Source organism: Schistocerca piceifrons, chromosome 1, assembly GCF_021461385.2.
Source record: "Schistocerca piceifrons isolate TAMUIC-IGC-003096 chromosome 1, iqSchPice1.1, whole genome shotgun sequence".
In the NCBI taxonomy this organism is placed as follows: Eukaryota; Metazoa; Arthropoda; class Insecta; order Orthoptera; family Acrididae; genus Schistocerca; species Schistocerca piceifrons.
Genome location: NC_060138.1, coordinates 847,839,729 through 847,851,255, shown reverse-complemented (window position 1 = coordinate 847,851,255; position 11,527 = coordinate 847,839,729). Strand labels below are relative to the sequence as shown.

The window sequence follows — 11,527 nt, the reverse complement described above, 5'->3', positions numbered from 1 at the left end:
CAAAGAAGAGAATCAATGGTCACAGTTCTGTATGACACATAGGAAGGCGTCATGAAAATGCTGGAAAAGCAGACGCGAGAGACGCCCGAAGATAAACACAGACAGTCCTCAGAATGAGATTTTCACTCTGCAGCGGAGTGTGCGCTGATATGAAACTTCCTGGCAGATTAAAACTGTGTGCCCGACCGAGACTCGAACTCGGGACCTTTGCCTTTCGCGGGCAAGTGCTCTACCAACTGAGCTACCGAAGCACGACTCACGTCCGGTACTCACAGCTTTACTTCTGCCAGTACCTCGTCTCCTACCTTCCAAACTTTCTGTAAAGTTTGGAAGGTAGGAGACGAGGTACTGGTAGAAGTAAAGCTGTGAGTACCGGACGTGAGTCGTGCTTCGGTAGCTCAGTTGGTAGAGCACTTGCCCGCAAAAGGCAAAGGTCCCGAGTTCGAGTCTCGGTCGGGCACACAGTTTTAATCTGCCAGGAAGTTTCACAGACAGTCCTACTTTCAAAGTCTGAATAACAGGTTTAAGTCAGGAATCTAGGAATATACTACACGCGTCGCTCACACAACGATCGCGAAGACAAGATTAGACTAAGTTCACACAGAGGCGTTTAAGCAACCATATCTGCCGTGCTCCATACATGAATGGGACCAAAAAAGCCCTAATAACACGAAATGGGTAGCTCTCTTAAATGTACTTCACAGTGATTTGGAGAGTTTGAGGTGGATGTTGACTGTTTGTTTTCATTTAATTATTCTAATTAACAATGAAGTTTTTATCAGAATTAAATTGGTAAAAAATAAGAGTCGAGGGGCACGAAAGCCGACCGCGGTGGTCATGCGGTTCTAGGTGCTGCAGTCCGGAACCGCGCGACTGCTACGGTCGCAGGTTCGAATCCTGCCTCGGGCATGGATGTGTGTGATGTCCTTAGGTTAGTTAGGTTTAAGTAGTTCTAAGTTATAGGGGACTGATGACTTCAGATGTTAAGTCCCATTGTGCTCAGAGCCATTGGAATCATTTTTGAGGAGCACGAAAGGGAAGCAGTGGTTGAGATGGGAGAGAGACAGAGTTGTAGCCTATCCCCGATGTTATTCCATCTGAATATTGAGCAAGCAGCAAGGGAAACAAAAGAAAAATTTGGAGTAGGAATTAAAATACATGGAGAAGAAATAAAAACTTTGAGGTTTGCCGACGATATTCTAATACTGTCCGAGACAGTAAAGGACCTAAAAGAGCAGCTGAACGGAATGGACAGTGTCTTGAAAGGAGGATATAAGATGAACATTAACAAAAACAAAAGAAGGATACTGGAATGTAGTCGAAATAAATCAGGTGGTGCAGAGGGACTGAGATTACAAAATGATACACTTAAAGTAGTACACGAGTTTTGCTGTTTGGGCATCAAAATAACTGATTATTGTCGAAGTAGAGAGGATAGAAAATGTAGACTGGCGAAGCCAAAGAAAGCGTTTCTGAAGAAGAGAAATTTTCTTAACATCCAGTATAGATTCAAGTATCAGGAAGTATTTTCTGAAAGTATTTGTATGGAGTGTAGCCATGTATGAAAGTGAAACATGGATGATAAATAGTTTAGACAAGAAGAGGATAGAAGCTTTCGAAGTGTGGTGCTACAGAAGAATGCTGAAGATTAGATACGTAACTAATGAGGAGGTACTGAATAGAATTGGGAAGAAGAGGAATTTGTGGCACCACTTGACTAGAAGAAGGGATCGGTTGGTAGAGCACGTTATGAGGCACCAACGCTCACCAATTTAGTATTGGAGGAAAGCGTGGAGAGTAAAAATCATAGAGGGAGACCAAGAGATGATATGAAGATGATATCTGTTCTTTCGGACATGTTCGACAGAACAGATACCATCTTCATATAGTTAAGGCTAACCGGCCATTGACCTTCTTCTTCTGTGCTGGATGCACAGTTTTTGTTTTACGCGCCATTTTGTAAACGAAGAGCGGCGCGATCTCTGCGCATTCCCGCTTACGTTTCCAGTGATTACGCTCCACGGCTAGAACGTTGTCGTGCCGTTTCTTTAGTCAGAACCGTAATATCGGAGTAAGAGGTAACGTCGTCAGGTTTTCGCAGAAGATAAAACACAAAATCGTCTGAATTGCTGAAGAGGCATGTAGCGCAGTTCGGGGACAACACCCTGCTGAAGACTCGAGTGGACGCGTTGCGCAAACAGATTTTACAAAGACGAAAAACAATTGAAAGCGCAGCTCACCGGCGTTGCCGGAGGACCAGCGTGACTGAGAATCTTTGCATTGTTAGCGAGCTTATTGAAGATCATCGCCGAATAACAGTTGCTGAAATTGCTACTGAGGTTGGCATAAGCTACGGTAATGCTCTGGTGATCATTACTTACAATCTCGAAACTCGTAAATCTTCCGCAAGGTGGGTTCCTTGTCTCCTTACCGCAGAGCTCAAATTTCATAGTTTCAGTATGTGCAAATGGCTGATGTCACACTAACAAACTGAACGAGAACATTTTTTGCACCGGATTATTACCTCGATGAAACGCGGCTGCACCATTACATGATTTTCTCTGCGAACGTCGTACCGTATACGCTGCATACTATTGCCAGCTTTTGAACCAAACAAAACGTGCAAATTGTCAAAAAACGCCTGCATTTCCAATCTGGGACGTGATCGTGCTTCATGACAACATACGATCTCACACGACTGCCCGAAATCAGCAAGAAACTCGGGAATTGCTCTGGACCACACTAGAGCACCTTCCCTGAAGTCCAGACTTACTGCCCTGCGATTTTCATTTGTTTGGCTCACTGATGGAAGCAATCGGAGTTCACACATTTGACGACGATGGCGTTGCCTAAATGTTCGTGTGTTGTCACAACCACGTTCATTTTAGGAAAACGAGATAAAGAAACTTTCCATACGCAGGGAAAATGTGTTTCCCCTTCAGAAGGCTGTATAGGAAAATTTTCTTGTGTACGAATTTTTCTGAAGCTTAAATATACTTACAAAAAAAATCTGGTGTATGTTTTATTCGCCCTCTCGAAAACTAAAATACTAAATAGGACACTGCAGCAGTTGATAAAGCTGTGAAATAATGATCACGAAAAACAATAATGACACATGTTAAACGAGCCGCAGATTTATTGACTCTTTCATTGAGTCCAAGTTGAAGTTTTCGCCATTACGAGGATGGCATGCGACTTTGAGTTGGGCTGGGAAACAGATTTGTTTCCACTAGCGACTGCCAGGGACACTGTTACGGTGGCGCACTGGCGGGAGCTAAGTTGTGGTGATCCATCTCTCTGTAATTCATCTCGCGGCGGACTGCGCTGGCAGAACACTGGGCAATCTTTCTTCTTTCTCGTGAACACGGGATCTCTGCTAACTTCTGTGAGGCCCTCTCCAAGCGGGAAAAACGTCCAAGCATGGAAGGTGCTTCGAATAACTGCTTCAGTTACGTCTTCGCATTTCGTATGATAATGTAGAAACTTTTTCTCATCGCCTCGACTTGGCGGACAGACTTCCCCATCGTGGTCCATCTGTGGTACCACGGCAAGTATCGAGCCGTCAGCACGCCAACGACGCGAGCCATAAAACTCGTGTCAGTAAACGGCACAAGATGTGATTTCTAAGTTTCTCCAAGCATGTACTTTTTAGGACGAATTTTCACTCTACAGAGGCGTGTGCGCTCATTTGAAGCTTCCTGGTGGATTAAAGCTGGGATTCTAATTTGCTTTGAAACTTCTAGTAGATTAAAACCAGGATTGCTCTACCGACTAAACTAATCAAGTAAGAGTCATGGCCCGCCCTCTCAGCTTTACTTCTGCCAATACTTCTTCTCATGTCTTCCAAACTTTGCAGAAATTCTCAGAAAAGTTATACAACTTGCGGGTACCGGCGCACATTCAGTTGCGGAGTGAAAATTCTTCTGTGAAGTTTGTAAGGTAGGCAATAAGGTACTCGCGGAAATCTTAATGACGGGTCGTCAGTCGTGCATGGATAGTTCAATCGACAGAGCACTTGACAGGGAAAGGCAAACGTACCAGTTTCAAGTCCAGCTCCAACACACAGCAGCAATCAGCAAGGAAGTTTCGTGTGTTTTCTATGTCCACAATAATTATTTCAAGTCCCTGTAATCAAAAATGGTTCAAATGGCTCTGAGCACTATGGGACTTAACTTCTGAGGTCATCAGTCCCCTAGAACTTAGAACTACTTAAACCTAACTAACCTAAGGACATCACACACATCCATGCCCGAGACAGGATTCGAACCTGCGACCGTAGCGGTCTCGCGGTTCCAGACTGTAGCGCCTAGACCTGCTTGGCCACTCCGGCCGGCAGTCCCTGTAATCACTTCATGATATAAGTTCATGTTACTGTCCACAGGCCGCGCGGTGTAGCCGTGCGATCTTGGGCGCCTTGCCACGGTTCGCGCAGCCCCCCGTCGGAGATTCGAGTCCTCCCTCGGGCAAGGGTGTGTGTGTTGACCTTGTTATGTTATGTTGTGTTAACCGGGGACCTAGAAACAACGGAGAGACTCCGTCCCCGCCGCTGCCGCAGTGGTCCGCAACCCCACGACGACTACCACAGTCCACTTCACCCCTCCACCACCCCACACCGAACCCAGAGTTATTGTGCGGTTCGGCCCCCGGTGGATCCCCCAGTGAACGCCTCAGACGAGTGCAACCCCTATGTTTGCGTGGTAGAGTAATGGTGGTGTACGCGTACGCGGAGAACTTGTTTGCGCAGCAATCGCCGACATAGTGTAACTGAGGCGGAATAAGGGGAACCAGCCCGCATTCGCCGAGGAAGATGAAAAACCGCCTAAAAACCATCCACAGACTGGCCGGCTCACCAGACTTCGACATAAATCCGCCGGGCGCATTCGTGCCGGTGACCAGGCGCTCCTTCCCGCCCGGAAAGCCGTGCGCTAGACCGCACGGCCAAGAACTTACCAAAAATTTCCATTTTTTACTGTCCACGATAATATTGAATTATGTATATGTACTGTAAAAACTTGTGCAGGGGAAATATAAACTACAGGGATAAGCGTCGGGAGTATTATCTTGACATGAAAAGGGGCAAAGGTTATTGTCGGACTTCGCTCGAAGATACAAATATATTTTCCGTGTATGTAGTCTATGATATATACTCCCTGACGTTGGTTTTCTTTAAAAATTGGATTCTAAAATCCCTCCAAGAATTGCCTTTGCTTACAGTATTTCGACTAGACACTTCCATGGAGCTTTTGTTGTATTGTCCCTCTTGTACAATTCGTTCTTCCAGTGTAGATGCGCCAAATGGACACAACAAAGGAACCTTTTGGGTCCATTTATTCCACCAAACGGTGATTGGGACAAAAGCTGCCAGAAAAGACTGGAATAGCTTTAGCATGTGATTGTTACTGCCTGTGGTGGTAACGGTCTTACTGAATCTTCATGTCTCCAAAACATTCCCATTCGTTTAGCTGCATGTAAATAGAATCTCAGCTTCCCCGTACGAATAGCGACCACTGAGTGGATACACTTTCATTCCAAGTCCCATACGGATGTAGGCCGGTGCAAATGTGGAAACAATATACACAACAGAGCGGTATGGATCTAAAAATCTGTGATCTGTAAGTTGTTGTCACCTGAAATTTGTTCTTGTCATGTGTATTCACGGTGTGTACTTAACGATGAACGTAGTCATCTTCATAACACTGAGGCATGAAAATATATCGTAATCGATGCCAGTGCTTTCACTTTGATCTGAAGGAAGAATGTTTCTATGATTATTTTCTACCTATTTCACTTTTAATGACAGTGGACCATATGTTAAACGTCTCTGACGACGCTACCAGCTCATTTACATGGAAATTATTGCAACTAAAAGCGTACTTAGTTTCCTTAAAAATTTTGCGTTGTTGAGCATGTCATGGCTTAAAAGGTACCAATGTGATTCTGATGGTGATGATGGGATTTAGGGTGCTTTAACATCATGCTCCACGACATCCATACTATTTTTTTTTTAACGAGTGAGCTTAAAGGAATTAATACGTTGTGAATGTCAGGCATTAAGTAGCCGCACACTTTAACAGGAAAACTTGTGGTAGATTACTTCTAAAAAGATTTTGTAACGTAGAACCAAGATCACATAGGAGTCTGAACAGAAAAGTTGGAAATGTGACATATCACTTAGAAAAAAAATGGTTGATCCAGTCGCTCTATGAGGCACTAAAATATCAAAAGCTTAGATTTGAATCCAGAATGTGCATATAATTTTAAAAGTTTTACCACACTTTTACTTTATGGGCGGTCTGACGGCAACTGAATAAAACACAGTTTTAGTGCCATACGCGTTTCGCCTTTATTTTCTGCAAGGTATCTTCAGTGGCCTGGAATATGTACATATGTTTGCTATTTAATTTACATTTTGGTCACTGTACCTATGGGTTATAACAGTTCTGGTGGTTGGTATTTCCTATTAAGTGGTAATATTTTGAACTGTACTTACAGGTTGCGTGGACGATTTCCTACATATTACGCTCCTGTTGCATTTTTGGTGTTATTGTTCTTCTTCTAAATGTCAATCTGCGTTTTTCTCCCCACATTTCACAGCACCATTAACCTGACATTTGTTTCGATGCAATGTTTTGGTTTGTGTTGCCGACTATCAGATGTTATTGCCAAGTTCAGCAATAACATTCGATTTTGGCAATAACATCTGATAGTCGGCAACACAAACCAAAACATTGCATCGAAACAAATGTCAGGTTAATGGTGCTGTGAAATGTGGGGAGAAAAACGCAGATTGACATTTAGAAGAAGAACAATAACACCAAAAATGCAACAGGAGCGTAATATGTAGGAAATCGTCCACGCAACCTGTAAGTACAGTTCAAAATATTACCACTTAATAGGAAATACCAACCACCAGAACTGTTATAACCTATAGGAACCGTGACCAAAATGTAAATTAAACAGCAAACATATGTACATATTCCAGGCCACTGAAGATGCCTCGCAGAAAATAAAGGCGAAACGCGTATGGCACTAAAATTGTGTTTTATTCGGTTGCTGTCAGACGGTCCATAAAGTAAAAAATTATTAATATACCGTAATACTACACGCAACTGAGGAAGACAGGACTACAAAAGTTGAAGATGTTTTACCACACTCGTCACGTCGTTAGCCACAACTGAACAAAGGTCATAACTCAAATTTGTCTCCGTTGCTGAAATTTATTCATAATAAGAACCACAGATGGGACAGTAGGGCAAATATGTTCCTGTCAGAAGCCGTGCGTGGAGGTGGAATGCTTTATATGGGCCACAGCCGGATCGATGACTTCAATGTCTACAGCTTGTTTTCTTCTACTTCCAGTAGTTCTTGCCCCTACTGGTGCACGATCTTCTTGCTCAACAGCGAATTGGAGGGCCAGTGGGGAATAACACATTTATTAACAGCCTTATAGGCTATCAGCTGCTAAATCAGCTTCCTCATTTTTCATTTTTCCACGCAGGGGGGCCTACCCAAGCACCGAGAAGAATGGTACACCCTCCCTTTGCTGTTGTTGTAGCCGATGGGTGGCTGTCCAGAATCTTCTGGACCATTTCCTCTGCAGAATATATTTCTGGAGAACCTGAACAGCACTAAAGAAATTTTCACCAGTTTACTTAAACGGTAGAAGGGCCCACATTTTCATCCCAGTCACTCTTGTTCCTTGCTGTGGTTTCTTCAGTGAGTGAGCATTTTGCCAGTGTATCATAACAGCAACAAAATCAGAAGCTTCTTGGCTTTAATGAAGATGCTGTAGATATACTATCCACACATGGAACTTGGGGCGTCACCTGCGAATCCAGATTAACTGGCGGAACTGAAGCTGTGAGGACGGGCCGTAAGTCGTGCTTAGGTAGCTCAGTTGGTAGAGCACGTGCCCGCGAAAGACAAAGGTCCTTGAGTTCGAGTCTCGGTCCGGCACACAGTTTTAATCTTCGAGGGAGTTTCAGATTAACATAATTCTAACGCATTGGGTCACCTATTAGTACACAACTCAGTGAGCACGAGTGCCACATACATCTTGACAAAACACAAAAATGAGTGAGGAAGGTCGATATAATTCGAGAAACACCCGGTGCTCACTAGGCAGATATTTACTTTCAAAATAAAGGTACTAAATGACAACAAAACAGTTAAAGAAACAGTCAAGACTGAACGTTTCCTTTGTCTACGCTGTCAGCAGTAGTTGGCCTAAAGCGTGTCGAATGGAGTTCGCTTGACGCTGAGCGTGACTGTTGACCAACAGGCAGACGGGACGGCTAGCTCGCCCGCCGAAGCTCTCACGCGGTGCGGGATCTACAGAAAGTTGTGCGGTGGCAAAATGTCTGTTTCAAGTACAAATGTCTGTGTTTTTTCTCAACATGTAAGAAAGATTCTTCCCCGTGTGCATAAATTAAACCAATGGTGCTTTCTTGACTCCACAGCGGAGCCATCTGCTGTAATTAAAGGGTAATGTGAGGTTAAGTTCCAATCGAGAGCCTGTCTTCTAGCGGGGCCTCGCTTGTGTCGACATTCTCCTCCTCCCATGCTGACTGTGACGTTTGACACCTACAGTTCTGACTAACCATCGCAGATACGGTTTATCATAATTTACGAGGATAACATCACCGGAGCTCTCACCTGAAACCATGCAAAGCTCACTGCTGGAAAACAGTCCAGCAGATAACTGCTCCCGCTTGGGAGCCATCCCACAATCCATCGAAGCAATGTACGAGGGCAGTTCGGAAAGTAAGAAACGATAGGTCGCGAAATGGAAACCACAGTGAAAATCAAAACTGTTTTATTTGCAACAGTTAGCTACAACTTCCGTAGTCGCCGATCCGACTTAGACGTTTGTCGTAGCGGTGTACCAACTTTCCAATACCCTCGTTATAGAAGGCAGCCGCCAGTGCTTTCCGCCAATTCTCTATGCTGACCTACAGCTCGTTGTCTGTGCCAAAATGTTGTCTTTATAGCCAGCGGTTCATGCGAGCAGAGATGAAACTCAGAGGGAGACAATTACGGGCTGTATTGTGTGTAATCAAACATTTCCAATTGAAAACGATGCAGAAGCATCTTCATTGCCCCTGCAGAATGCGGCAGAGATTTGTCTTGAAGAAGAAAACGCACGGCAGTTATGTAATGTTGGCTACATAGCTTCAGGCGAAATTTCCCACCAGGCCCCCGTACTTGGCGGGAGACACTATTGTTCTAGGTATCTTTATGTGCTCCCTGTGTGCTCAGAAACTGCCCAACACACCTGTGCAAAACTTCATCGCATTTTCAGTGTGGTTTCCATTTCTCGACTTATCGTTCCTTACTTTCCGAATAACCCGTATACATTAGATTGTACTTCTCCAGAACGTATGGTGGTAATTGTTGGTACCGGAGATGCACAACGAACTCATTTGTCGTAACCGCAGTCGGGCATCCCGAGAGGGGGACCTCATCCTCATACTAGGTGTTCCAGAAGGAATGGTCAGTATTCAGGGATATGACAGGAACGATCACTAGAAGCAAAAATATGTAGTAAACACGGGCTCTAAAATGCATACCTTAAGAGCTATGAGCACTTCTTCATCGTCTGTGCTGTGAAAGAAATATCTTTTAATAAAAGCTCTTTGCTTTCCATATTTTGAGATGAGGTAGTAAACATGGACTCCGATATGCATAACTTAAGAGCTACCAGCACTTGCTCGTCTTCGCTATTGTGGAACACATTTCCTCTACTGAACAATTGCTCGTGGCTCTTAAGTTATCAGCCCATGTTTACTGGACAATTTTTTCTCGTTTTAACCCACACTGTTTCCTTCCAAAAAGTGGTAAGCAAAGAGCTTGCAGTAGAACAGATTTGTTTTACGGTATCGAAGATGAAGAAGTGCTCATAACTCTTAAGGTATGAATTTTAGAGGCCTTGTTTACTGCACATTTTTCCTTCCAATGATCGTTTCTGTCGTATCCCTAAATATTGACCATTCATCTTAGGACACCCTCTGTACAATACAAGTCTCAGTGGCACGAAAAACGTGACTTCCCGCCGAAACCGACACCGGCCGATCTTTTCAAATCAATCGCCAACACGTACACTGTCTCGGAGCAGCCGATCTCAACACGCGAACGTATGGACTTTGGACAGCGATCGCTGGAATTCAAATCAGTTTGTTTTCTTCGGTCGAATCGGACGGCGTTTCCACACGCAAGACATGGCTTGTGAGAAAGAAGGGTCTGTGACATTCTGAGAATGAGAAATACAATAACGGGAATACGACTCGCAGAATATGGTCTGAAATTGCTACTTTGTTGGGGACCACAAGTATCGAACAACTTAAGTATTTAATAATAATTAACTGAACGCTGGCTTATATTATATGATGCTTATTCTGTGGCTGTCTAGTCATTTCAGCCTCATGTGTACATTTATTGCACCATGTCATCTGCAACACAGGCAAAATCTGTACTGGAAATTTTAGACCTAGTTTATAACCTCAAAAAATTATTTGTTCTAGTGAGAAAGATGGCGTATATCAATTCTGAAGCTTTAAGTTACTGCAGTGGATATTTTTAGGTTGTGGTCGGTGGGCATTTGCCGATTATTATTTCCGCATACTGGTGTTTTTGTGCCTGTACGCTGGTGATTTTGTTGCATGAGGATGTTTACAAATGTTGTGTTTGTTTTCCACTTTTCATTGCTCTAGACCTTCAGAGTATCTTATTCTAGAACTCATGTTTGTGTCCATAGATATGCTGCAGATCAATAACGGAAGATGAACTGACATATTTCTGTTCTGTTGAATTTATTTGAAGTAGTACATAATGTTTGTAATCGTGCTTTTCAATGTTACCACGAATTATCTGTACTATGTAATAGAACAGTCCGCTCTTCATCTCATGTATTCGTAAAACTTGCCAGATATTCCGATAAGTGGGGAAAGAATATACGGTAGTTCTTTTCGAGACAGAAATGGCTCATTCACATGCAAGAAGAATATACCCTAACGTCCTTGATTCCCGCAAAACTAGCGAAGGAGATCGGACGCACTGCGTCTAAGCTGCCGGCCGATGTTTCTGGTGACCACTGGCGACGTTGTCTGACGACTGCAGTCAGTGTCACTGTGAAAGCAGCTTCAGAACTTTCAAGTGGAATTTGGGATTCCTGAAAACCTACACATAGTACACTAGCCTACGTTAAATCAGTAATTGGCTCGAAACAGCATACCCAGACACTCCGGGATGCTGATGGCATTGAAACAGAGGATGACACGCGTTAAGCTGAAATACTAAACACCTTTTTCCAAAGCTGTTTCACAGAGGAAGACCGCACTGCAGTTCCTTCTCTAAATCCTCGCAAAAACTAAAAAATGGCTGACATCGAAATAAGTGTCCAAGGAATAGAAAAACAACTGGAATCACTCAACAGAGGGAAATCCACTGGACCTGACGGGATACCAATTCGATTCTAAACAGAGTACGCGAAAGAACTTGCCCCCCTTCTAACAGCCGTGTACCGCAAGTC

At 43.8% G+C, this 11,527-nt stretch overlaps 1 non-coding gene across 1 annotated transcript; it reads left to right on the top strand.

Annotated features, from left to right (window-relative positions):
* Positions 1 to 386: 386 nt before the first annotated feature.
* On the top strand, positions 387 to 461 carry Trnal-caa. Its single transcript has one exon. It is a non-coding gene; the product is annotated as a tRNA-Leu (tRNA).
* Positions 462 to 11,527: the final 11,066 nt, after the last annotated feature.